This window comes from Heterodontus francisci, chromosome 8 (assembly GCF_036365525.1).
Source record: "Heterodontus francisci isolate sHetFra1 chromosome 8, sHetFra1.hap1, whole genome shotgun sequence".
Taxonomy (NCBI): Eukaryota; Metazoa; Chordata; class Chondrichthyes; order Heterodontiformes; family Heterodontidae; genus Heterodontus; species Heterodontus francisci.
In genome coordinates, this window is record NC_090378.1 from 95,410,498 (window position 1) to 95,437,532 (window position 27,035).

At 45.7% G+C, this 27,035-nt stretch overlaps 1 pseudogene; it reads left to right on the forward strand.

Moving 5' to 3' along the window:
• Positions 1 to 27,035, forward strand: part of LOC137373229 (flavin-containing monooxygenase 5-like) — a 55,539-nt pseudogene that overhangs the window by 5,638 nt on the left and 22,866 nt on the right.

The window sequence follows — 27,035 nt, forward strand, 5'->3', positions numbered from 1 at the left end:
AAAAAATTAAAGGACTCAGGCCTGGCTCGGGCCCGAGTCAGGTTTTAATTTTACACCTGAGCCAGGCTCTAATTAGCACTATTTGCTGCTAAGGGGAGTAAAGGCTGACAGGGACTGTTTGTTCAAATCGCCTGTTTGCTTGTCGGTGTTTTCTGTCAAACCTGTTGCTGCGGGAAAGTCGATGACACCAGTTCTGCCTAGAGCCGATGTCGTGGCTGCAGTTTTCAATGGTGGCGGTGCAACCCAGCGCCTTTGCTAGAATGAGCCAGCCGAGCGCCCAAAGAAGTGGCTGCGATTGGTCTGCTAGGCGCTGACATTCCTTTATATATTTTTTTCTTTAAAAAGTAAAGCTAAATTAGAATTTTGTGCATTCAAACAGATACCTGAATCCAGGTAAAAGACTCCGACGGCCTTTTGATTTTAGTACTTTGCTTTTGCTGGGGGCAGGGTTTCTTGTGCAGATTGGCCTGAGGACCAAGTCCTTTTTTTTTTCACTGATTTATATAAAAATCTCTCAGCTCCGCTTCCCCGCACCCCCCCCGAGAGTTGAGAGAAACTTTCTCTTCAAAGGCCGCCCTGCCAGGCGGGATACCCGGGACCGGCTGGAGAGTGAGCGACCAGTCATACTCCAGACCTGGAGCAGACCCTGGCTGGACCCCTGGCCAGACCAGAGCCAGGTACCCAGGCCGGCCCTCTGGACCCCGGCCAATAATTCCGCAGAGGAGTAGTGCACAATCCTGTGCTGCAGTTTGGTTGGGATTGTAGATGTGTAGATTTTTCCACCCAAGAATGTACTTTATTCATAAAAATTTGTAAAAAAAAAGTTACAAAATAGTTCAAAGCAGTTCAAATTTGATATTTCGGAAATTACAATAGCAGATTCCTTCCATACAGAACACGAGTTGCCTCACAACTCTTTCCATTCTATTTTATATGCAATGTACATTTGCATTACACAGCAAAAACATATTTGGTGCATACATCCTGAGGGGTTTTACGCAGATTCCAGCTCCTCGGTTCACTATGGTGGGAGGACCTTACACAGTGGCCTTTCCCCATTGAGCCTTTGTGGCAGCTGCCCCAAGCTTTAGTGCGTTCCTCAGCACATAGTCCTGGACATTGGAATGTGCCAGTCTGCAACACTTGGTCATGGACAACTCTTTGCACTGTAAGATCATCAAACACAACCAGAGTGTCCAGACTCTGGGGACAGTCATTGGCCAGAATTTTAACTGGTGGCCTTGCCTCAGAGAGCTGCTGACCAGTCAGAGGGCCAGCAGCTCCTCAGTCCCAGCAGCTCCACCAGGAGCGGTGACCAAGGCTGGAACTGCAGGCAGTCCCGAGCAATAATAATGGAGGAGGCCCCAGAATGAAACATAGAATGGAGGTCAATCAGCTAGGCCCGGACGAGAGGCGGAGGAGAGTGGAAGCGGGGTTGGTGTGGTTGGGGGTGGGGGGGGGTGGTCAACGTGATGGGGGGAATCAGACTAGGAGGGGTTGGAGTGTGGGTGGGGATGGCTGGAGCGTGGTGGGGATAGTGGTTGGTGTGTTGGGGGGTGCTCAGAATGTAGAGTCGGGGGGAGTTTTTCAGCAGGGGCAGTCTGTGCTGCTGTGGGGACTCCAGGGGGCAAGGGTAGCTGATCTGGTGGGCCCCTCACCCAGCCTGTAAGGAGGCCACCAGGTATTAATGGGCTGTCTCCTCAGCTACCAAGGTGCCCGACTGCCACTGTTAACCAGCAGCACCAGAATAAGGCCCTTAAGTGGTCATTAATTGGCCACTTAAGGGCTTCATTTGGCTAAAGGGCAGGTGGGCTGCCTGCCAGCTCCCCTGCCACTGATCAAATAGCAGCAGGGGTGGTTAAGTGACCGGCATGGCAATCTCCCCGCTTCCCACCCTATTTTACAGCCCCACCCCACCCCCCTCCAACCTCATAGCCTGTTCCTGCTGAGAGCGTAAAATTCCAGTCATTGTATCATCTGAGCCATTTAAGACCATCTTTATATTTGGAAACTGTAGTTTAGTACCTTGGCTAGAACAAAATCAATGGGCAATCCAAATCCCACAAAATCAGCCTCACCAGGAGAGGTGGGGGCAGCTGTGACGGGTGGGAGATCGAGACGTCGCAGAGGTAAATTTTAAATTGAAATTCTGAGGCGTAGGGAGGTCCCTCTGGATGTCTCATTGGGGCCATGGGTGGTGGAGGGGGGAAAACAGCCTTCCCTGCCCACGGCCCCCTCTTTGGACTATCGGTTTTATACAACTGACCTACAGTATTGCAATAAATGGCGAGCAGTTAATACAACCCATTTGTCTTTCCACAAAAGTCTCGTTCACACTGATTAGATTTTTAATCTTGCGTGGATGCACTTTCAACCATCCTGAGAGTGCTGTGACCTTTTAAGAGAAACATGTCCTGCTCTTATGCTATTCAGCTACCTTGGGCTGCAGGTGCACACAATACATCCATAGTTTGCTGAAGCCTCGTATTTATTAGTTTAACCTGCTTCTAATCCTTCAGCCTTCCATCTTTGTTCCACATGCTTTGATTTTGGTCCTTTAAATGTGTGAGCTAGGTTCCTCCAGCAACTCTGCTTTTGATTAGGCACTTTGCAGCCTTCTGGACTCAACATCGAGCTCAACAATTTTAGATCATAACCTCGGCTCCCATTTTGTTTTGTTTTTTCTTGACTGGTTTGTTATTCCTTTTTTTTGATTTTAAGAACATATAAGAACATAAGAAATAGGAGCAGGAGTAGGCCATTCGGCCCCTCAAGCCTGCCCTGCCATTCAATAAGATCATGGCTGATCTGCCCCAGACCTCAGCTCCTCTTTCATGTCAGCTCCTCATAACCCTCAACTCCCCGATAGTTCAAAAATCTATCCACCTCCTCTTTAAATACTTTCAGTGATTTAGCCTCCACAACTCTCTGGGGTAGAGAATTCCAGACACTCACTACTTTCTGAGAGAAGAAATACCTTCACATCTCAGTTTTAAATGAGTGTCTCCTTATTCTGTAACTATGTCCCCTAGTTTGAGATTCCCCAATAGTGGAAACATCTTCTCAACATCTACCCTGTCAAGCCCCCTCAGAATCTTGTATGTTTCAATAAGATCACCCCTCATTCTTCTAAACTCCAATGAATAAAGGCCTAACCTGTTTATCCGTTCTTGATAAGTCATCCCCTTCATCCCAGGAATCAGCCTAGTGAATCTCTTTTGAACTGCCTCCGATGCCAGTATATCCTTCCTTAAATACGGGGACCAAAACTCTGCACAGTACTCTAGGTGGGGCCTCACCAACAAGTTGTAACAAGACTTCCCTATCTTTAAACTCTAACCCCCTAGCAATAAAGGCCAAAATTCAATTTGCCTTCTTAATTACTTGCTGCACCTGCATGCTAACTTTTTGTGTTTCATGCACAAGAACACCCAGATCCCTCTGTACTGCACTTTTTTGGAGTCGCTCTCCATTTAAATAATAGCCTGCCTTTTGATTCTTCCTACCAAAGAGCATGACCTCACACTTTCCTACATTAAACTCCATCTACCAAGTTTTTGCCCACTCACTCAACCTATCTATATCCCCTTGCAGGTTCCTTATGCTCTCCCACCTATTTTTGTATCGTCAGAAAATTTGGATATATTACACTCTGCTCCCTCCTCCAAGTCATTAATATAGATAGTAAATAATTGAGACCCTAGGACTGATCCTTGTAGCACTCCACTAGTTACATGTTTCCAACCTGAAAAAGACCCATTAATCCTGACTCTCTGTCTTCTGTGAGTTAACCAATCCTCAATCCATGCTAATGCATTACCCCCAATATCCATGACAATATGAAAGGCACAATTCAGCATAACGGTGCCTCATCAGACCCCTTTCCTATCCTGAGTGGCGTGAACCAGGGCTGTGTTCTCACACCTACACTGTTTGTGATCATCTTCTCCCTGCTGCTCTCGCATGCGTTCAAGTCTTCAGAAGAAGGAATTTTCCTCCACACAAGATCAGGTGGCAGGTTGTTCAACCCTGTCCGTCTATGAGCGAAGACCAAAGTACGGAAGGTCCTCATCAGGGAACTCTTCTTTGCTGATGATGTTGCACTAACATCCCACACAGAAGTGTGTCTGCAGAGACTCATCGACAGGATTGCGGCTGCCTGCAAAGAATTTGGCCTAACCATCAGCCTCAAGAAAACGAACATCATGGGACAGGATGTCAGAAATACTCCATCCATCAATATCAGCGACCACGCTCTGAAAGTGGTTCAAGAGTTCACCTACCTAGACTCAACTATCACCAGTAACCTGTCTCTCGATGCAGAAATCAACAAGAGCATGGGAAAGGCATCCGCTGCTATGTCCAGACTGGCCAAGAGAGTGTGGGAAAATGGCGCACTGACATGGAACACAAAAGTCCGAGTGTATCAAGCTTGTGTCCTCAGTACCTTGCTCTACGCCAGCGAGGCCTGGACAACAGATGTCAGCCAAGGGCGACGTCTCAATTCATTCCATCTTCACTGCCTTGGAGAATCCTTGGCATCAGGTGGCAAGACCGTATCTCCAACTCAGAAGTCCTCGAGGCGGCCAACGTCCCCAGCATATAGACCCGACTGAGCCTACGGTACTTAAGATGGCTTGGCCATGTGAGCTGCATGGAAGATGGCAGGATCCACAAGGATTGTACAGCAAGCTTGTCGCTGGTATCAGACCCACTGGCTGTTCATGTCTCCGCTTTAAAAAGATGTCTGCAAACGCGACATGAAGTCCTGTGACATTGACCACAAGTCATGGGAGTCAGTTGCCAGTGATCGTCAGATCTGGCGGACAGCTATAAAGGCGGGTCTAAAGAGTGGCGAGTCGAAGAGACTTACCTGTTGGCAGGAAAAAAGACAGAAACATAAGGAGAGAGCCAACTGTGTAACAGTCCCGACAACCAATTTTATCTGCAATGCCTGTGGAAGAGTCTGTCACTCTAGAATTGGCCTTTATAGCCACTCCAGGCACTGCTTCACACACCACCTCCAGGTGCTTATCCATTGTCTCCCGAGACAAGGAGGCCAAAGAAGAAGAATACCATGAGCTCCTTTCTTGTGGAATAATCTTTTATGTGGTACTTTATCGAATTCCTTCTGGAAATCCAAATACACTACATCTACTGGTTCCCCTTTATCAACTCTGCTTGTTATATCCTCAAAGAACTCTAGCAAATTTGTCAAACAAGATTTCCCCTTCACAAATCCATGTTGACTGTTTGATTGCGTTAAGCTTTTCTAAATGTCCTGTTATTTCCTCCTTAATAATGAACTCTAGCATTTTCCCAACGACCGACGTTAGGCTGACTGGCCTATAGTTTCCTGCTTTTTGTCTCTCTCCCTTCTTGAACAGGGGCATCACATTAGCGGTTTTCCAATCTGCTGGGACCCTCCCGGAATCCGGTGAGTTCTCGAATATTTCGACCAATGCCTCCACTATCTCTGCAGCAACTTCCTTTAAAACCCTTGGATGTAGGCCATCAGGTCCTGGCGAATTGTCTGCCTTTAGTCCCATTAGTTTGCCTAATACTTTGTCCCTCGTGATAGAGACTGTTACAAGATCTTTCCTCCCATTAGCTCCTTGCTTATCTGATATCTGTGGGATGTTAATAGTGTCCTCCACCATGAAGACCGATGCAAAATATTGGTTTAAATTATGCCATTTCCCTGTTCCCTGTTATCAATTCTCCAGTCATATCCTCCAAGTGTCCCACGCATACTTTAGCTATCTCTTTTTATATACCCCTAGAAGCTCTTGCTGTTTGTTTTTATATTACTTTCATAATCAATTTTCTGCCGCTTTATTAGCTTTTTAGTCAGATGCTGCTGGCTCCGAAAAGAAAAATTCCCAATCCTCTGGCCTACCACTAGTTTTCGCCACTTTGTATGCCTTAGTTTTTGATTGGATACTCTCCTTGACTGCCTTTGTTAACCGTGGATGGTTCATTCTTCTCATCGAGTCCTTCTTTTTGACTGGGATAAATTTTTGCTGAGTGTTATGAAATATCTGCTTAAATGTCTGCCATTGCTCATCCACTGACCTTCCCCTTAGTTTATTTTCCCAGCCCGCTTTAGACAACTCTTTCTTCAGACCTCTGCAATTGTCCTTGTTTAAGTTCAGGACACTGGTTTGAGACCCGAGTTGCTCGCCCTCGAACTCAATTTGAAATTCTGCCATGTTGTGATCGCTACCCCATAGAGGATCTTTAACTACAATATCTCTTATTAATCTTACTTCATTACACGTTACTAGATCTAAAATAGCCTGTTCCCGGGTAGGTTCTGCAATATATTGCTCTAAGTAACAATTCCTGATGCACTCTACAAATTCCTCTTCTATGTTACCTCTGCCAATCTGATTTGTCCAGTCAATATGCAGATTAAAATCACCCATGACCATTGTAGTGCCCTTTTTACACGCCTCCATTATTTCCCGATTTATACTTTGTTCTACAGTGAGGCAACTCTTCGGGGGCCTACAGACCGCTCCCACCTGTGACTTCTTCCCCTTGCTATTCCTTATTTCCTCCCAAACTGATTCCACATCACGATCTATTGCACCTATATCACTACTCACCACTGCATTGATCCCTTCCTTTATTAACAAAGCTACCCCACCTCCTTTTCCTTTTTGCCTATTTTTTCCAGAACGTTGAATACCCTGAATATTGAGTTCCCAGTCTTGGTCACCTTTGCAACCACGTCTCTGTAATAGCTATCAAGTCACATTCATTTATTTCTATTTGTGCCGTCAACTTATCTATCTTGTTACAAATGCTGTGTGCGTTCAGATAAAGAGCCTTAAGCTTTGACTTTTTGCCATTATTACTCATTCTGGTTCTAACTTCTGCTGCACTCTTCTTATATTTTCTGCACCTTCCTGTCACACTTTGATTACCATTCGCCTCTTCACTACCCTGCACCTTTGCCACCTTGTTTTTTAAAAAAAAAATTTTAAACATCCCTTCAGTTGAACGCTCCCTCACCCCCCACCCCCCACTAATCAGAACCCATTTCTCCCACACCAATCTTTGAGCCACGCATTTACTTCTAATCTTATTTACTTTACGCCAATTTACACATGGTTCAGGCAGCAATCCAGAGATTATTACCTTTGTGGTTCTGCTCTTTAATTTAGCCCCGAGCTGCTCATAGCTCTTCAGCAGAACCTCTTTCCTAGTCCTACCTATGTCTTTGGTAGCTACGTGGACCACGACAACTCGATCTTTCCCCTCCCACTCAAAGTTCCTCACCAGCCCAGTACCAGATAGGCAACACAGCCTTCGGGACTCCCTGCCTTTGCTGCAGAGAACAGTATCTATTCCCCTAACTATGCTATTCCCTATTACTACTACATTTCTCTTTTCTCCCTCCACTTGAATGGCACTCTGAACCAAGGTGCTGTGGTCAGTTCTCCCAAAAACTCATCCTCCCAAAAACCTGTGCCCTTGTCCACACTGGGAGCAAGAACGTCATACCTATTGGATAAGGGCACTGGCTGAAGCTCCTCCAAAGCTAAATTCTGGATCCCCATACCTGTCTCACTCTCAGTCACACTCTCTTGTCCCTGACCACGGTCCAAATTTGACGTATGTAATCTAAGGGGTGTGACTGTCTCCTGAAACAGTGTCCAGGTAACTCTCCCCCTCCCTAATGTGTCACAGCGTCCGCAGCTCGGACTCCAGCTCATCAACTCTGAGCTGAAAGTCCTCGAGCAGCCAACACTTGCTGCAGATGTGGTCACCGTGGATCGCACTGGCGTCCACCAGCTCCCACATACTACAGCTGCAACACATCGCCTGCCCAGCTATCTCTATTCTATTTAATAATTAATTTGGATTTTTTTTTATTCATGGGATGTGGGCATCGCAGGCCAGGCCGGCATTTATTGCTCATCCCTAATTGCCCTCGAGAAGGTGATGGTGAGCTGCCTTCTTGAACTGCTGCAGTCCATGTGGGGTAGGTATACCCACAGTGCTGTTAGGAAGGGAGTTCCTGGATTTTGACCCAGCGACAGTGAAGGAACGGCGATATAGTTCCAAGTCAGGATGGTGTGTGACTTGGAGGGGAACTTGCAGGTGGTGGTGTTCCCATGCATTTGCTGCCCTTGTCCTTCCAGTTGGTAGAGGTCGCGGGTTTGGAAGGTGCTGTCTAAGGAGCCTTGGTGCATTGCTGCAGTGCATTTTGTAGATGGTACACACTGCTGCCACTGTGCGTCGGTGGTGGAGGGAGTGAATGTTTGTAGATGGGGTGCCAATCAAGCGGGCTGCTTTGTCCTGGATGGTGTCGAGCTTCTTGAGTGTTGTTGGAGCTGCACCCATCCAGGCAAGTGGAGAGTATTCCATCACACTCCTGACTTGTGCCTTGTAGATGGTGGACAGGCTTTGGGGAGTCAGGAGGTGAGTTATTCGCCTCAGGATTCCTAGCCTCTGACCTGCTTTGGTAGCCACAGTATTTATATGGCTACTCCAGTTCAGTTTCTGGTCAATGGTAGCCCCTAGGATGTTGATAGTGGGGGATTCAACGATGGTAATGCTGTTGAATGTCAAGGGGAGATGGTTAGATTCTCTCTTGTTGGAGATGGTCATTGCCTGGCACTTGTGTGGCGCGAATGTTACTTGTCACTTATCAGCCCAAGCCTGGATATTGTCCAAGTCTTGCTGCATTTCTACACGGACTGCTTCAGTATCTGAGGAGTCACGAATGGTGCTGAACATTGTGCAATCATCAGCGAACATCACCACTTCTGACCTTATGATTGAAGGAAGGTCATTGATGAAGCAGCTGAAGATGGTTGGGCCTAGGACACTACCCTGAGGAACTCCTGCAGTGATGTCCTGGAGCTCAGATGATTGACCTCCAACAACCACAACCATCTTCCTTTGTGCTAGGTATGACTCCAGCCAGCGGAGGGTTTCCCCCTGATTCCCATTGACCTCAGTTTTGCTAGGGCTCCTTGATGCCATACTCGGTCAAATGCTGACTTGATGTCAAGGGCAGTCACTCTCACCACTTGAGTTCAGCTCTTTTGTCCATGTTTGAACCAAGGCTGTAATGAGGTCAGAAGCTGAGTGGCCCTGGCGGAACCCAAACTGAGCGTCACTGAACAGGTTATTGCTAAGCAAGTGCCGCTTGATGGCACTGTTGATGACACCTTCCATCACTTTACTGATGATTGAGAGTAGGCTGATGGGGCGGTAGTTGGCCGGGTTGGACTTGTCCTGCTTTTTGTGTACAGGACATACCTGGGTAATTTTCCACATTGCAGGGTAGATGCCAGTGTTGTAGCTATACTGGAACAGCTTGGCTAGGGGCGCGGCAAGTTCTGGAGCACAGGTCTTCAGTACTATTGTTGGAATATTGTCAGGACCCATAGCTTTTGCAGTATCCAGTGCCTTCAGTCATTTCTTGATATCATGTGGAGTGAATCGAATTGGCTGATGTCTGGCATCTGTGATGCTGGGGACTTCAGGAGGAGGCCAAGATGGATCATCAACTCGGCATTTCTGGCTGAAGATTGTTGCAAATGCTTCTGCCTTATCTTTCGCACTGATGTGCTGGGCTCCCCCATCATTGAGGATGGGGATATTTGTGGAGCCACATCCTCCAGGTAGTTGTTTAATTGTCCACCACCATTCACGGCTGGATGTGGCAGGACTGCAGAGCTTCGATCTGATTATCGCATGCTCCTTACGCAGTTTGGCATGCAGATAGTCCTGTGTTGTAGCTTCACCAGGTTGACACCTCATTTTGAGGTATGCCTGGTGCTGCTCCTAGCATGCCCCCCTGCACTCTTCATTGAACCAGGGTTGGTCTCCCGGCTTGATGGTAATGGTAGAGTGGGGGATATGCCGGGCCATGAGGTTACAGATTGTGGTTGAGTACAATTCTGCTGCTGCTGATGGCCCACAGTGCCTCATGGATGCCCAGCTTTGCATTGCTAGATCTGTTCAAAATCTATCCCATTTAGCACGGTGGCAGTGCCACACAACACGATGGACGGTATCCTCAATGTGAAGGCGGGACTTCCTCTCCACAAGGACTGTGCGATGGTCACTCCTACCAATACTGTCATGGACAGAAGCAGCTGCGGCAGGCAGATTGGTGAGGACGAGGTCAAGTATGTTCTTCCCTCGTGTTGGTTCCCCCACCACCTGCCGCAGACCCAGTCTAGCAGCTATATCCTTTAGTACTCAGCCAGTAGTGGTGCTACCGAGCTACTCTTGGTGATGGACATTGAAGTCCCCCATCCAGAGTACATTTTGTGCCCTTGCCACCCTCCATGCTTCCTCCAAGTGGTGTTCAACATGGAGGAGTTCTGAGTCATCAGCTGAGGGAAGGCGGTAGGTGGTAATCAGTAGGAGGTTACCTTGCCCATGTTTGACCTGATGCCATGAGACTTCATGGGGTCCGGAGTCAATGTTGAGGACTCCCAGGGCAACTCCCTCCCTGCTGTATACCACTGTGCCACCACCTCAGGTGGGTCTGTCCTGCCGGTGGGACAGGATATACCTGGGGGTGGTGATGGCAGTGTCTGGGACATTGTCTGTAAGGTATGATTCTGTGAGTATGACTGTCAGGCTGCTGCTTGACTAGTCTGTGGGACTAGTTAAATATGTGGGGATGTTAAATATTTTAAAAGTGAATTTCTTAACTGTACTCTTCAGCTGTAATAACATCTCTTGATATAAACCACTTGGCCAATCAAAAGAGACACGGAAGAGATACCCACCAATCACCTACCTGTTTTCCTGTGACGTTGCACTTTGGCTCTGACTGGTACAAATGGGTAGAAGGGGCTCTCTGCTGCCGGTTTTTATGTCCCGCCAACGCTGCCCTTCTCACGCAGGTCCGCTCTCCGTGTGCACAGCAGCTATACGTTATCCTGCCATTCACACCTCCTCTAGGCACATATACAAAAGCAAAATACTGTGGATGCTGGAAATCTGAAATACAAACAGAAAATGCTGGAAATACTCAGCAGGTCTGGCAGCATCTGTGGAGAGAGAAGTGGAGTTAACGTTTCAGGTCGATGCCCTTTCATCAGGACAGAAACATTAACTCTGTTTCTCGCTCCATAGCTGCCAGCCCCGCTGAGTATTTCCAGCATTTTCTGTTTTTATTCCTCTAGACACATATTTTGTTTCTTTACTTGTGCCATTACCACTCCCTTTGGCACCATGAACCCTTCTGTCATTTAATCTCTCCTGCCCTCCACCCTATCACACACCTTCCCGTTTATTCTTTTACTCCATCCTTCCCCCACCCCCACTATTCACACTCTTAAACCTATACGTTTCTAACTCTTCCCAGTTCACTGACCTGGAACATTAACTCTGTTTCTCTCTCTGCAGATGCTGCCAGACCTGCTGATTAGTTCCAGCATTTTCTTTCTTTATTTCAGATTTCTAGCACCTGCAGTATTTTGCTTTTATATATTAAAGCTTGTTGTTTAAACCCTCTCTAGCCTGAATCTGAGTGGAGGTTATTGCCACCCAACTACCAACATTTTGAGCAACTGTAACCACAGAGAATTGCACTAACATGCTCTAAAGAAAGAACTTGCATTTATATAACACCGTTCATCACCTCAGAACATCTCAATGTGCTTCAAGGTTAATGAAGTACTTTTGAATTTTTAAAAAATATTTCCAAAATATACTTCATTCATAAAAATCTGTAAAAATTACATTACCAGTTTCAAACAGCACCAAGTCAAAAAATACAAACCGTGCATAAGTGATCTGTTTCCTTCAATACAATCATGAGTTGCCTCACAACCCTTCCATTTCACATTTGTCGTGCCAGATACATTTTTACATTTTACACAAGACAAAATTTCTCCGATACAGTTCGAGGGGTTTCCCATGGATCCAGCCCCTCAGTTCAGCTTGGTGGGGGGACCTTACACTGTGGTCTTTCCCCATTGAGCCTTTGCTGCGGCTGCCCCAAGCTTTAGTGCGTCCCTCAGCACGTAGTCCTGGACCTTGGAATGTGCCAGTCTGCAACATTCAGTGGTGGACAACTCTTTGCACTGGAAGACCAGCAAGTTTTGGGCAAATCAAAGGGCGTCTTTCACCGAATTGATAGTCCTCCAGCAGCAGTTGATGTTTGTCTCGGTGTGCGACCCTGGGAACAGCCCGTAGAGCACAGACTCCTGTGTTACCGAGCTGCTTGGGATGAAACTCGACAAAAACCACTGCATCTCTTTCCACACCTGCTTTGCAAAGACACATTCCAGGAGGAGGTGGGCAACCCTCTCTTCCCCACCACAGCCACCGCGGGGGCATTGCGCGGAGGGGGCGAGACTTCAGGCGTGCGGGAAGGATCTGACGGGGAGGGCTCTTCTCACCACCAGCCAAGCTACACCTTGGTGCTTGTTTGAAAGTTCTGGTGATGAGGCATTCCGCCAAATGACTTTGGCGGTCTGCTCGGGGAACCATCCGACAGGATCCACCATCTCCTTTTCCCGTAGGGCCTTGAGGACATTCCGTGCAGACCACTGCCTGATGGATCGGTGGTCAAAGGTGTTTTCCCGCAGAAACTGCTCCACGAAGGATAGGTGGTACGGCGCCGCCCAACTGCATGGTGCGTTCCACGGCAATGTGACCAGGCCCATCCTTTGCAACACCGGGGACAGATAGAACCTCAGCACGTAGTGACACTTGGTGTTTGTGTGCTGCATGTCTACACACAGCTTGATGTAGCCGCACAAGAAGGTGGTCATCAGGATGAGGGTGATGTTGGGTACATTTTTCCCGCTCTTATCCAGAGGTTTGAACATCGTGTCCCTGCGGACTCGGTCCATTTTAGATGCCCAGATGAAGTGGAAAATGGCTCGGGTGACCGCCACAGCGCAGGAGTGGGGTATGGGCCAGACCTGCGCCACGTACAGCAACAATGTGAGCGCCTCACACCTGATGACCAGGTTCTTACCCACAATGGAGAGAGATCGCTGCCCCCATATGCTCAACTTTTGTTGTACCTTGGCTACTCGCTCCTCCCAGGTTTTGGTGCACGCCCCGGCCCTTCCGAACCATATCCCCAGCACCTTCAGGTAGTCTGACCTGACGGTGAAGGGGATAAAGGATCGGTCAGCCCAGTTCCCAAAGAACATGGCCTTGCTCTTGCCGTGGTTAACTCTGGCTCCCGAGGCCAGTTCGAACTGGTTGCAGATGCTCATCAGTCTGCGCACAGACAGCGCATCCGAACAGAAGACGGCGACGTCATCCATGTACAGGGAGGTTTTAACCTGAGTGCCTCCACTGCCTGGGATTGTCACCCCTCTTATGCTCGCATCCTTCCTAATCGACTCAGCAAAGGGTTCAATACAGCAAACAAACAAGACCGGGGAGAGAGGACAGCCCTGTCTGACTCCAGATTGGATCGGGAAACTTTCCGATTCCCACCCATTGATTGAGACTGAGCTACTGATGTTTGTGTAGAGCAGTTTGATCCAATTGCAGATTCTCTCCCCAAAACCCCATTTTGGAAAGCACGTCCATCGTGTAGGTGTGCGATATCCTGTCAAAAGCCTTCTCCTGGTCCAGGCTGATGAGGCAGGTGTCCACCCTCCTGTCCCGTACATAGGCGATCGTATCCCTGAGTAGCGCGAGGCTATCGGAGATCTTCCTTCCGGGTACAGTACAGGTCTGATCGGGGTGGATCACCGACTGCAGAGCAGACTTGACTCGACTGGCTATGACTTTGGACAGAATCTTGTAGTCAACATTAAGCAGTGAGATGGGCTGCCAACTTTTGAATTGTTGTCACTGAAACCCAGTTGGCAATTTCTGAACTGCAAGCAGCAGTAAGAACAATGACCAGATAATCTTTCTTCGTGATGTTGGTTGATATTACCTCTGTAAATACATTTTACTATTCAATTCAGAATTTTCATGTTAATTTTTACTTAATATTCTTTTTCGAAACATCTAGAATCATAGAATAATACAACAAAGAAAGAGATTCTCTTTTGAGAGAGCTATCCAATTATTCCCACTCCCTGCTCTTTCCCCATAGCCCTGGAATGTTTTCCATTTCAGGTATGTATCCAACTCCCTTTTAAAAGTTGCTGTTGAATCTGCTTCCAGCACCCTTTCGGGCTGTGCATTCCAGGTCACAACAACTTGCTGCATAAAAAGAATTCTTCTCCTTTTCCCTCTGGTTTAGATTTAGAGATACAGCACTGAAACAGGCCCTTCAGCCCACCGAGTCTGTGCCGACCATTAACCACCCATTTATACTAATCCTACACTAATCCCATATTCCTACCACATCCTCACCTGTCCCTATATTCCCCTACCACCTACCTATAATTTATAATGGCCAATTTACCTATCAACCTGAAAGTCTTTTGGCTGTGGGAGGAAACCGGAGCACCCGGAGGAAACCCACACAGACACAGGGAGAACTTGCAAACTCCACACAGGCAGTACCCAGAATTGAACCCAGGTCGCTGGAGCTGTGAGGCTGCGGTGCTAACCACTGCGCCGCTGTGCCGCCACTGTGATTCTTTTGTCAATTATCATAAATCTGTGTCCTCTGGTTACTGACCTTCCTGCCAGTAGAAACAGTTTCTCCCTGTCTATTCTATCAAAACCCCTCATAATTTTGAACACTTTATTGAATCTCCCTTTAACCTTCAATGCTCCAAGGATAACAATTCCAGCTTCTCTAGTCTCTCCCTATAAGTAAAATCTGTCATCCTTGGTACCATTCTAGTAAATCTCCTTTGCACCCTCTTCAAGGCCCTCTTCCAAAAGTGTGGTCTCCAGAATTGGACAGAATGCTCCAGCTAAGAACCAACCAGTGATTTATAAAGCGTTCGTATAAGTCCTTGCTTTTGTACTCTAAAACCAAGGATCCCAATGCTTTTTTAAACAGCCTTTGCAACTTATGCTGCCATATTCAAAGACTTGTGTACCTGTATCCCCGGGTCTCTGCTCCTACACCCTGCTTTAAAATTACCATCTATTTTATATTGCCTTTCCTCATTCTTCCTTCCAAAATGTATCACTGCACACTTGTCTGTTAAATTTCATCTGCCATGTGTCTGTCCATTTCACTAGTCTATGTCCTCCTGAAGTCTGTTACTTTCCTCCTCACTTTTCTTCATTTCTGAGTTTTGTGTCATAATTTCTGACCCTTTTCATTGCGTAAATTGCATTCTTCACTTCTACAGTGTGAACGGAACACTTGTGCACTGTAGTCAATAGTATTGCATACCATTACAACATGTAAAAACCTGACGAGCTGTATCATTCTCTTTGATTTTTGTGTAAATTCTGGCCGGTGGCCACTCTAGTTACTGTATTTGTTTCAAAACCTTGTGGTCTCTCTCAGTTTGTTGTTCATCCACTTTAAATTTCCAGAGGAGAAAATGTATTTTAACTTGTCGCCATTTATGTGGATTTTAAGCAACAAGTGGCAATATTTACTCAACTTGTAGCTAGATGCATTGAGGTCCCATCCTCCCATTCAGCCATTAGCTTGGCTTGGTTCAAGCCACTTTCAAAATAGAATGAAAAATCAAGTTCACACTTTGGACTTTGTTCAATGAAATGGAATAATAAACTGTCGATAACAATGATCATAGGTTAGCAGCCACCAAACTTACCTACAGGGGCAGAATTGTTTTTCTGATGTGAAATTGACCTTCCCTGGCTATTTAAAAAAAAAATAATTCTCTTGACGTGGGTGTTTGGCATGCCAGCAGTTATTGCACTGTAACTACAGTGATCGTAGTGGGACAAGGGCTTGTAAGTTAAGTTTAGTTTAGAGATACAGCACTGAAACAGGCCCTTCGGCCCACCGAGTCTGTGCCGACCATCAACCACCCATTTATACTAATCCTACACTAATTCCATATTCCTACCACATCCCCACCTGTCCCTATATTTCCCTACCACGTACCTATACTAGGGGCAATTGCTAATGGCCAATTTACCTATCAACCTGCAAGTCTTTGGCATGTGGGAGGAAACCCACGCAAACACAGGGAGAACTTGCAAACTCCACACAGGCAGTACCCAGAATTGAACCCGGGTCACTGGAGCTGTGAGGCTGCGATGCTAACCAATGCGCCACTGCACCGCCCATAAATTGCAAACATACTCAACATTCCTTCAGTTTTGAAGGAAACAAAACGGTTAATGAAATCCTGAGTAGAAAGAAGTGCGAAAAACCTAAGATTTATTTTCTTGAGTGGGGGATCTCTGCCCCAGAAAATATTAATTTGTTTTTCACACTTGATTGATGCATTTCGTAGATGCAATGAATTTGGAAAATAGTTTTTTTTAATCTAAAAAGGACAAATTGCTCAATTTATTGAAAACTACTCTATCCTATTTAGAAATTAATTTGCTTAATATATTAAATTTTTTTAAAATTAAGAGTAAATGGGGGTTCAAACTTGATCTTACGGACTAAAGTGGAAGAGCTTTGCCTGTGAGATTACTTACTCAAATTATTTTTTACTCACCATGGTTCTAGGTGCTAAAAGTCAATCTTATGTATAGACCAGGGATGTCCAACCTTTCTGTGTTGTGTGGGGTTGGGGGTGGGGGTCACATTACAATTTTTGTCCTGCATAGGGGGCCTCTCAATCTCATTGTTCTGTGTGTTTTATTTAGGCTGTCGACAAGTTAACTCGTGACTATATCAGACGTGGAGTCGGGACAAGTAACAGAATGGATAGCAAACTGGCTACAAAAGAAAGAGTAGGTGTTAAAGGTAGCTACTCAGACTGACAAAAGGTGGGAAATGTGTTTCATAAGTATCGGTGTTAGGACTACTGTTGTTCACTATTTACATGAACAATTGGGAATTGGATGTACAATTTCAAAATTTGTGAACTACACCAAATTGGGGATATAGCCAATAATGAGCAAGACTGCGACAAAATACAGGAAGACATTAATAAATCTGCAGAATGTGTGTGGAATTGGCAAATGAATTTCAATATGCATAAGTGGGAGGCAGTACATTTTGGTAAGAAGAATAAGGAGGCCATATACTCCTTGGAAACTAAGTCTAAATGCGGTAGAGGAGCAGTGGGATCTGGCACACAGATACACAAATTACTAAAAGTAGCAACGGAAGTTAATAAGGCCATTTAAAAAAACAAAGCACTGTGGTTAATTTGTAGAGGGACAGAATTGAAAAGCAGAAACTGCATTAAACTTAAATAGACCAAACTTGGAGTGCTGAGCACAATTCTGATCTCCATATTATAAAAAGGATATAGTGATGCTGGAGAAAGTGCAAGAAAGAGTTACAAGGATGATATCAGAACTGAGAGATGATATCTATCAGGAAATACTGAACACACTGGTGCTCATTCCTAGAGAAAATATAAGGCTGGGGGCGTGTCCTGATAGAGGTCTTTATAGTTATGAAGGAGCAAATGCATTTAAAGGAAAGCTGGATGAGCAAATGAGGCAAGAAAGGAATAGAAGGTTATGCTGATGGGTTTGGATGAAGAGGAATAGGAGGAGGCTCATGTGGCGGATAAACGACGGCATAGACCAGCTTGGCCGAATGGTCTGTTTCTGTGCTGTAAATTCTATGTAATGCTATGGAGGCGGTAAAGCGAAGCTTCAATACATTAGTTCCTGGGATGAGAGAGTTGTCCTATGATGACAGGCCAGTCAGTTTAACCTCGGTGTTGGGGAAGCTTCTAGAAACAATAGTTATGTACTAAATTAATAGTCACTTGGGCAAATGCGGGTTATTTAGGGAAAGCCAGTACGGATTTATGAAGGGGAAATCATGTTTAACTAACTTGGAGTTTTTTGATGAGGTAACAGAGAAGGTTGATTAGGGTAATGCTGTTGATGTGGTGTACATGGACTTCCAAAAAGCATTTGATAAAGTGCCGCACAACAGATTTGTGAGCAAAGTTATAGCTAATTGAATAAAAGGAACAAAAGCAACATGGATACGAAATTGGCTGAGTGACAGGAAATAGAGAGTAGAGGTTTATGGATGTTTTTCAGACTGCAGGAAGGTCTGCAGTGAAGATCCCCGAAGGTTGGTGTTTGGACCCTTGCTATTGCTGATATATATTAATGACCTAGACGTTGGTGTACAGGGCACAATTTCAAACTTTGCAGATGATACAAAACTTGGAAGCATTGTCAGGAAACTAGAGTTGAGTCAGTAGGACCATATAAAATCAGAATGCTGGAAATTGAAGGGCAAGCCCGTAGCTCTCGTGAGTTTACTGAAAGCCTGTCCTGAAAAGGATGCCCCAATAGATGGCGCTGTTGACAAGCCAGTGCATTTGGCGATGTTGGCTCAGGAACAGAAGTGTTCACTCTTGTATGATAATGAATTAAGTCAGGTCCCTGAAGGATATAGAAGTTTTATGTTCAGGGGTACGGTGTCCTCATATTTGTCAGATGAAGCAGGCAACCCGATAGTATAGTGGGGAAGCTTGGATTTTATTTCCATGCAAAGAGTTAATAATGTGTGGATTGCATGGCTTGAAGCAGCTCATGAGGGAGACAGGCTAGTCTTCACATTCCAGAATGGGAGAAACGCTTGAAAAGGAAAACAACTTTGCAGAAATGGCGAAAGAGGAGGGACGGAGGTTTGGCATACATTTCCCTGCTGTGGAGGGAGTTTGATGCTGAGATGGGAGAGGTCTGAAGCACAGCTCTGTTTTGGAGGGAGTCTGTTGATGAGGACGGATCAAGGTCTGGTGTACATTGCACGGATGTGGAGGAAGTTTGGTGATGAGGAAGGCTAGAGATCTGGCAGACAGAGCTCGGCTATGCAGGGAGTTTGGTGATGAGGAGCAATAGAGGATTGGTGTATATTGCTCTGATGTGAAGAGAGTTTGGTGACAAGGATGGATGTAGGACTGGCGTGCATTGCTCTGCTGTGCGGGGAGTTTGGTGATGAGGAAGACTAGAACTCTGGAGTACTGAGCTCTTATGTGGAAAGAGTTTGATGTCAAGTTAAGTGGGCCAATTGCCCCCCTCCACTGGCATTTGCACAATTGATCGTAATCTGAACCAGATGTAACCCAGCTCTTGCACACATCCTCATTTTGTGGTCATTCTTTTCATTTCCCCATGTGCTACCTTAGTTTTCACTCTCCTCTTTCAATTAATGACTTTGTCTCAACAGTTTCACTTCACTTCTGGTTGCTGTTGCATTACATGGGAGTGGGCTGCAGGAGACCAATTTATTGTGCTACCTGTTCCTTTGGGATTCTCAAAACATGGCCTGATGAAATATAAATGGTAGTGCCTCAGGATTCTTGTCACATTGTATGATTCATGATTCACCAGCAACACATTTGAACAGCACAGCTGGTGCTATTTGTAATGTATAATTAAAGGAGTTCTGAAATATTGCCTTATGTATGTCTTGTGGAAAGAAACAAATGGTGCTTTGGTGCCACATCATACTGCTCACCTGACATGGATGGCAGTGTTGCAGACTGCTAGGTAAATGCTATGTTAATTATTTGATAGAGGCAGTTGCCATCACCCTTAATATATTCTAGTGCTCACTATACGTTGTATGATCTGCAATGAACTGATACATAAAGGCACAAATAATAGCAGCCTTGCATTGTGCTGTTGTAGAAAACATTATCCATTAAACAGATGCATCCTTGGACAACATCTTCACTAGTCATTAGTTGCATTAATAGCAACAGCTTATACTTATAGTGCCTTTAACATAATAAAGCATCCCAAGGTACTTCACAGGACCATTATAAAGCAAAATTTGATACCAAGCCACATGAGATATTAGCACAGGTGACCAAAAGCTTGATCAAAGAGTTGGTTTTAGGGAGCGAGGTGGAGAAGTTTATGGAGGGAATTCTAGAGCTCAGTACCGAGGAAATTGAAGGCACAGCCACTAATGGTAGAGCAATTAAAATCAGGGATGCTCAAGAGGGCCAGAATTGGATGAGCGCAGATATCTGAGGATTGCGAGACTTGAAGAAATTACAGAGATAGGGAGGGCCTAGGCCATGGAAGGATTTGAAAGCAAGGAGGAGAATTTTAAAATCGAGTTGTTGCTTAACTGGGAGCCAATGTAAGGCAGCAAGCATAGGAGTGATAGATGAACATGACTTGGTGCCAGTAAGGAAACGGGTAGCAGAGTTTTGGATGACCTCAAGTTTATGGAGGGTAGAATGTGGGAGACCAGCCAGGAATACATTGGAATAATAAAGTCTAGAGGTAATAAAGGCATGAACGAGGTTTGCAGCAGCAGATGAGCTGAGGCAGGGACAAAGTCAGGCAATGTTATAGAGGTGGAAATAGGTAGTCTTAATTTTTTTTTAAATTCATTCAAGGGATGCTGGCCAGGCCAGCATTTATTGCCCATCCCTAATTGTCGTTGAGAAGGTGGTGGTGAGCTGCCTTCTTGAACCGCTGTAGTCCATCTGCGGTAGGTATACCCACAGTGCTGTAAGGAAGGGAGTTCCAGGATTTTGACCCAGCGACAGTGAAGGAATGGTGATATAGTTCCAAGTCAGGATGGTGTGTGACTTGGAGGGGAACTTGCAGGCGGTGACGTTCTCATGTAATTGCTGCCCTTGTCCTTCTAGTTGGTAGAGGTCGCGGGTTTGGAAGGTGCTGTCTAAGGAGCCTTGGTGCATTGCTGCAGTGCATTTTGTAGATGGTACACACTGCTGCCACTGTGCGTCGGTGGTGGAGGGAGTGAATGTTTGTAGATGGGGTGCCAATCAAGCGGGCTGCTTTGTCCTGGATGGTGTCGAGCTTCCTGAGTGTTGTTGGAGCTGCACCCATCCAGGCAAGTGAAGAGTATTCCATCACACTCCTGACTTGTGCCTTGTAGATGGTGGACAGGCTTTGGGGAGTCAGGAGGTGAGTTACTCGCCTCAGGATTCCTAGCCTCTGACCTGCTCTTGTAGCCACAGTATTTACATGGCTTCTCCAGTTCAGTTTCTGGTCAATGGTAGCCCTTAGGATGTTGATAGTGGGGGATTTAACGATGGTAATGCTGTTGAATGTCAAGGGGAGGTGGTTAGATTCTCTCTTGTTGGAGATGGTCATTGCCTGGCACTTGTGTGGCGCGAATGTTACTTGCCACTTATCAGCGCAAGCCTGGATATTGTCCAGGTCTTGCTGCATTTCTACATGGACTGCTTCAGTATATGGTGCCAATATGTGATCAGAAGCTCATCCCGGTGTCGATTATGATACCAAGGTTGCAAACAGTCTGGTTTAGTCTCAGAGAGCTGCCAGGGAGAGATATAGAGTCAGTAACTAGGGAACGGCGTTTGGAGCGGGGACAGAAAATAATGGCTTTGGTCTTCCCAATATTTAATTGGAGGAAATTTCTGCTCATCCAGTACTGGATGTCAGATAAGCAGTTCAAATATTTAGTAATGGTGGAGGAGTTGAGAGAGGTGTTTGTGAGGTAAAGCTTGGAGTCTTCAGTGTATATGTTAAAACTAACATGGTGCTTTTGGTTGATGTTGCCAAGGGCAACGTGTGGATGAGAAACTGAAGAGGGCCAAGGATAGATCCTTGAGGGACAGCAGAGGTAATAGTGCAGAAGCAGGAAGAGAAGCCATTGCAGGCAATATGCCAGCTATGATAAGGTAAGAATAGAACCAGGTACGTGCAGTTCCACCAGTTGGACAACAGTGGAGAGGCGTTGGAGGAGGATGTTGTAGTCAACCATGCCAAAAGCGACAGGTCAAGAAAGATGGGGAGGGATAGTTTACCTTTGCCACAGTCACATAGGATGTCATTTGTGATTGATAAGAGACATTTCAGTTTTGTGGCAGGGGCAGAAATCTGATTGAAGCAGGCAGTTCCAAGAAACACGGGCATGGATTTGGTAGACAACAGCACATTCAAGGACTTTGGAGATGGGGGAGATTGGAGATGGGCTGGTAGTTTCCAAGGACAGTGGAGTTAAAGGTTGTTTTTTTGAGGAGAGGCTGTTGATGGCTGATTTAAAGATGAACAGTACCTGAAGAAAGAGAACCATTTACAATGTTCGCTAACATTAACTTAATGCATTAGGGGAAGCCAAGTTTTGACAGATTTCCTACCCTGTGTTACTTCTGAAGCTCCTAGATGTCTACCCAAAAATTGTACTGGAATCACCAATTACTCTCAAAGCTGAAACTCTACTGGCTCAGGCGTAATCATACTTCGAGACACAAACACTCTGGCACTGTTAAATGCATCGCATTGCTACACAACTCAATATGTTGCATGATTAACATCTGAATGTGAAAAAGATATCACTGAGGTATCTGTACCTGCATGACATTGCTAAAGGACATGATGCATTGAATGATTTTATTCTGGCTGAGAAAGGTTCACACTACTGTAGTATATTGCATGCACAATCTCGATCTTACTCAGAAAAAAATATGCACACCATTGTCATCCCAGTATCATTACAGAACTGTAATTAACATTCAAAAAAGGTGAAGAATGGACCACATCCAACCCAGTAGTGCCCACCCCTTTCATTAGCTGGCGTAACCTCTTGCACTAAATTCATTAACCTCTAAAAGCCTTGCTGTCCAGTAATGTGGTTGGCCTATGATTTTCATGTAAAAAAAAAAGGTTGATTAATTTTACTTGTAGAACATATTAAATATTGGTGTCTCAATGTATCTCAATGTACAAAATGATATTGAACTGATGGCTGTTTGTTAGGTGAAAATGACAAAGCGTGTCACCATCATCGGGGCTGGTGCCAGTGGCCTAACTTGTATAAAGTGCTGTTTGGATGAAGACATGGAGCCTGTCTGCTTTGAGAGGAGCAATGACATTGGAGGGCTCTGGAATTTTCAGGTATGTTCTGGTGTTTTATAGGGTTTCATTTGGTGTGATTGAAAGTCACAGGGCTGGATTTTCAAAGTGGAGGTGGGAAACGGGAATCTGGTCTGGTTTTTGGTCTGAAACCTGCCACCAATGGGAAGCTGATTCAGATTGCAATGTTCAAGTGGGAAAACATTAATTGGTATGGAGACAGGTTTCCTGTCCTCTTAGAGCCAGTGGGATTGAAAATGGCAGTGGGTCAGATCAAGCTTGAGGCTCATGTAGACTTCCACAGCAGCCATCACCGAGGTTGCTTGTTGTCCTTAAGGAGAGATCTGCCTTCCACAGCACCAGAGGGAAGTGGGATGTCACAGGGGAGCTGGAGGCCTGGCACTAGCGGCAGGGCAGACCCTCACTTCATAGATGCCCACCTGGATCTAATGCTGCAGACCATGAGGGAGAGGAGTGTGGTCCTCTTCCTGGAGGGTGGCAGGAGGCGGCCACCTCATCATGCAGCAGGGGCAACTCTATTTTCATTGATATCCCCTCCGCCCCCTCTTTCTCCTCCTGTCCTACCTCCTGCTCCTCCCCCAATTAGCTGTCTCCTTCCAGGGCCTAACTGTCCTCAAGGTTCAAGCCTCTCTGGAGGGCCAAGTTATGGAGAGCACAGCAGTAGACCACCACAATGTGAAACCCCTCCAGGATAGTATTGGAGGGCGCCACTTGACCAATCCAGGCACTAGATTGCGTCTTCAGAAACACAATGGCCTTCTCAAAGGTTGGCTGCTGCGCAGATGGCATTGGTTATTTTGCCTGTGTGCTAGTCTCTGGGGCTCCATTAGCGGGTTCAGTAGCCATTTTTTTAAGGGATTTACCTTGTCCTCTTGGAGCCAGCCATGCACTTTGGGGGATGGAGTGAAGGACTGAGACAGTTTGGACTGGCAGAGGATGAATCAGTCATGGCAGCTGCCAGGAAAACGAGCGCACACATGGAGGAAGTTCCGAAGAAGGGTCACTGACCCGAAACGGTAACTCTGCTTCTCTTTCCACAGATGCTGCCAGACCTGCTGAGTGATTCCAGCATTTCTTGTTTTTGTTGGAGGAAGCTATTGTTGTAGTTGCGTACCATTTGGACGTTGAGAGTGGAAGCCATTCCTGTTAATGGATCTCACTGGCCAGTTGCTGGATGCCTTGATGGCAACGTGGGTACAATCACAACCATATCCCCCATCCCCCCACCCCAACACCCCCCCCTCCCCCCCCCCCCCCGCTGCATCTGAAAAAATCCATCCATGGCATCACACTGTGTCAAAGTGGGTGTAGTCCCTGCCTTCCTGAAAAGGGCATCCGTGATCTGACTAATGGCCTAATGAGATGCTGACTGCGAGATACCACTTAGGTTCACAGCTATTCCCTGGAATTACCCAATTGCATAGAAGTTCGGGGCACCTGAGACATTGACGGCCGCAGATATGGGACTGCTATGGGGACCGTGAGGCCTAAGGTCATTGTGAATCAGCACACAGGACTGAGACCATCTTCCTGGATAGGCACAGCCTCCTGTGCCACTGGCACACTGTCATTTTCAGGTACCTGACTCTTGAACAGTGCACCCAATATCTTGGGTAGCACCTTCCTCTCCTTGCAGACCGCCCAGCCCCCAACCATCCTGTCCTCCAGTCTCTAAGCTTCAGCTCATCTGAAACTGTTCTGCTGATCCTGCACCATGTCCCAATGACCCATATCACTGAGTTGAGCTACGTTGGCTGCCAGTCCCTCAATACCTCAGGATTGAAAATGATCATCCTTGTATTGAAGTCCCTTCATGGCCTTCCTCACCCATCTTCCTATCTCTTTAATCTGCCATAAACAAGATAATAGTTGTAAGGAGTTTGTTGAGGGGAGGGAGGTGGCAGGGTGGAGTTGCAATGGGAGGGTGTTCCTGAGAGTAGAGGCAGTGTTGTGGAAGGAGTGACCGCATGGTGGAATGGAAAACACTGAGAGGGCTGATGTTGGAGAACTGGAGACTATTTGAATAATACAAGCCTAGAGGCGATCAGAGATTGGGAGGAGCAAGGACAGGCAGGGATTTGAAATGGAGCACAAGAATTTTAAATTCATTTATCTTGGACACACGAAACCAGTGGATTCGGCAAAAGCAAGAATAATGGGATGGGGGCATGGGTGAGAACATAGGCTGTGGCATTTTCATGACAAACGTTCAGTTGAACCTATATTAAGAAATGTTAACACTCTTTTTGGATATTACCTTTTCAGCTCCATACCCTGCAGCTAGATGCTCACTGTATTGTTGGGCTTGCCACAGATTTTTCTGTAGCTTGAGGGTGCTCAAAGTATGGAAAGATTTAAAATGTTGAGCTGCCTAGATCCAATATAAATTTAATAAGGAAAATAATGTTCTAAATGTAACATAGAACTAACTTTGCTTTTCTCACTCTAGTAACTCTAATCTGGTACAAAAGCAAAATACAGTGAATGCTGGAAATCTGAAATAAAAACAGAAAATGCTGGAAATGCTCAGTAGGCCTGGCAGCAACTGTAGAAAGAGAAATGGAGTTAATATTTCAGGTCGATGACCTTTCATCGGAACTTTAATCTGGTTGTTTTTCCTTTTGCTTGAACTGGGACCCGTTGTGATGACAGCATGCTTGTTACCTTCTCTGCCTTCAGTAAACTTCTATTTGCAGAATTGTCGTGGTTCCTTTGAAAATAGGAATAAAGTCAGCAAGGTGTTTGCAGATAATGGGATTTTCCCCGTTTGCTGTCAGTCAAGATTCACATTGTTCACACTATTTGTTATGAGCGCTTCCTTTCCTTTGGATAAATTTTGAGGATTTGTGGTTTAAAACTGAAAAGGACTCCATGGATTTTTTTTTTCTACCAGGATCACCAGACGTCTGGCTTTGGAAGCAGGTGCCTGGCTTTGAAAACAAGCAGTTACTGGAAGGCACCTGTTTTCAAATAATTACCCAGTAGGGGTTGTTTTTGACTTGGGGAAGATGTTTACAGAGAAGTGACAGGTCAAGATTTATAGAGGTCAGGAGGCTTGTCTCTTGTGACATTGTTTATGGTTTTGCTTTGGACAGTGAGTCGGGATATGGACAATGGGTTTGAAAAGACAGTTGGAGAAAACTTTCTAAGAAGAACAAACCACCCCATCTCAGTCTGTTCCAGCAGTTTGGAAAAAGCGTGCCAGTTTTCCATCTCTGGAGGAGCTGAAAAGCAAGTATAAGAAGCAGACTAAAACTGTCACTGAGTTCCTTCTGTAAGGCCTGTGTCTGAAACCTCTGTTGCTGCATTTCCTGGAAGTCTGCCGAAACTGATCTTCAACATCGCCTGAAAAGAACTGTTCTAGGAAGATCCCAGTGACAGCCATCTAAATGCATTTGGGACGCCAAACCTAAACAAAGGACATCTTTCCATATCTTCTCTTTCCTCAAGAATTAGCAATTACTTAAACCAAGTGTATTGGGTTATTTTAGCTATTTTAGGGTTTTTAAAAGAAAATAACTTTTTTGATTTTTTTTTTTAGTTGTTTACAGCAATAAGAGCAGTTACTTACCAACCAATCAGCTTACAGATTTCCCGTGATGTCACTAAGTTTTTTAAAACTCAGCGCACGCCGATACAGCCAGAGAGAGAAAGAGAGAGAGACTGCTGTCTGCCGCTCCCAGGTGATTAAGGAATGGAGAGGGAACAGTTTAGGAATGTCATCACCAAGTTCACCCCGCAGCTTCCTATAGGATTCTTAGAGATCAGAACAAGATACAGGTCCAATGGGAACTTCAACATGGTTTATTGAGTTAAATAATATAATACTGTTATTCTATGGCCATATCAGACCTGCTTCCAGTGACAATGTCTACCTGATGATGTGAAAGAGCAGTGTGGGGTGACCAATCATTTTTCACCCTTTCCTTCACTGCTGAATGACTCCCTGATTTCCCAGCTTAGAGCAGCAACTCAGGAATGCAGTATTCACAATGTGGCAGGACAGCAGAGCAAAGATCTGATCCATTGGTTATGGGATCGCTTAGCTCTGTCTATCGCATGCTACTTACACAGTTTGGCACGCAAGTAGTCCTGTGTTGTAGCTTCACCAGGTTGATACCTCATTTTGAGGTATGCCTGATGCTGCTCCTGGCATGCCTTCCTGCACTCTTTATTGAACCAGGGTTGGCCCCCCAGCTTGATGGTAA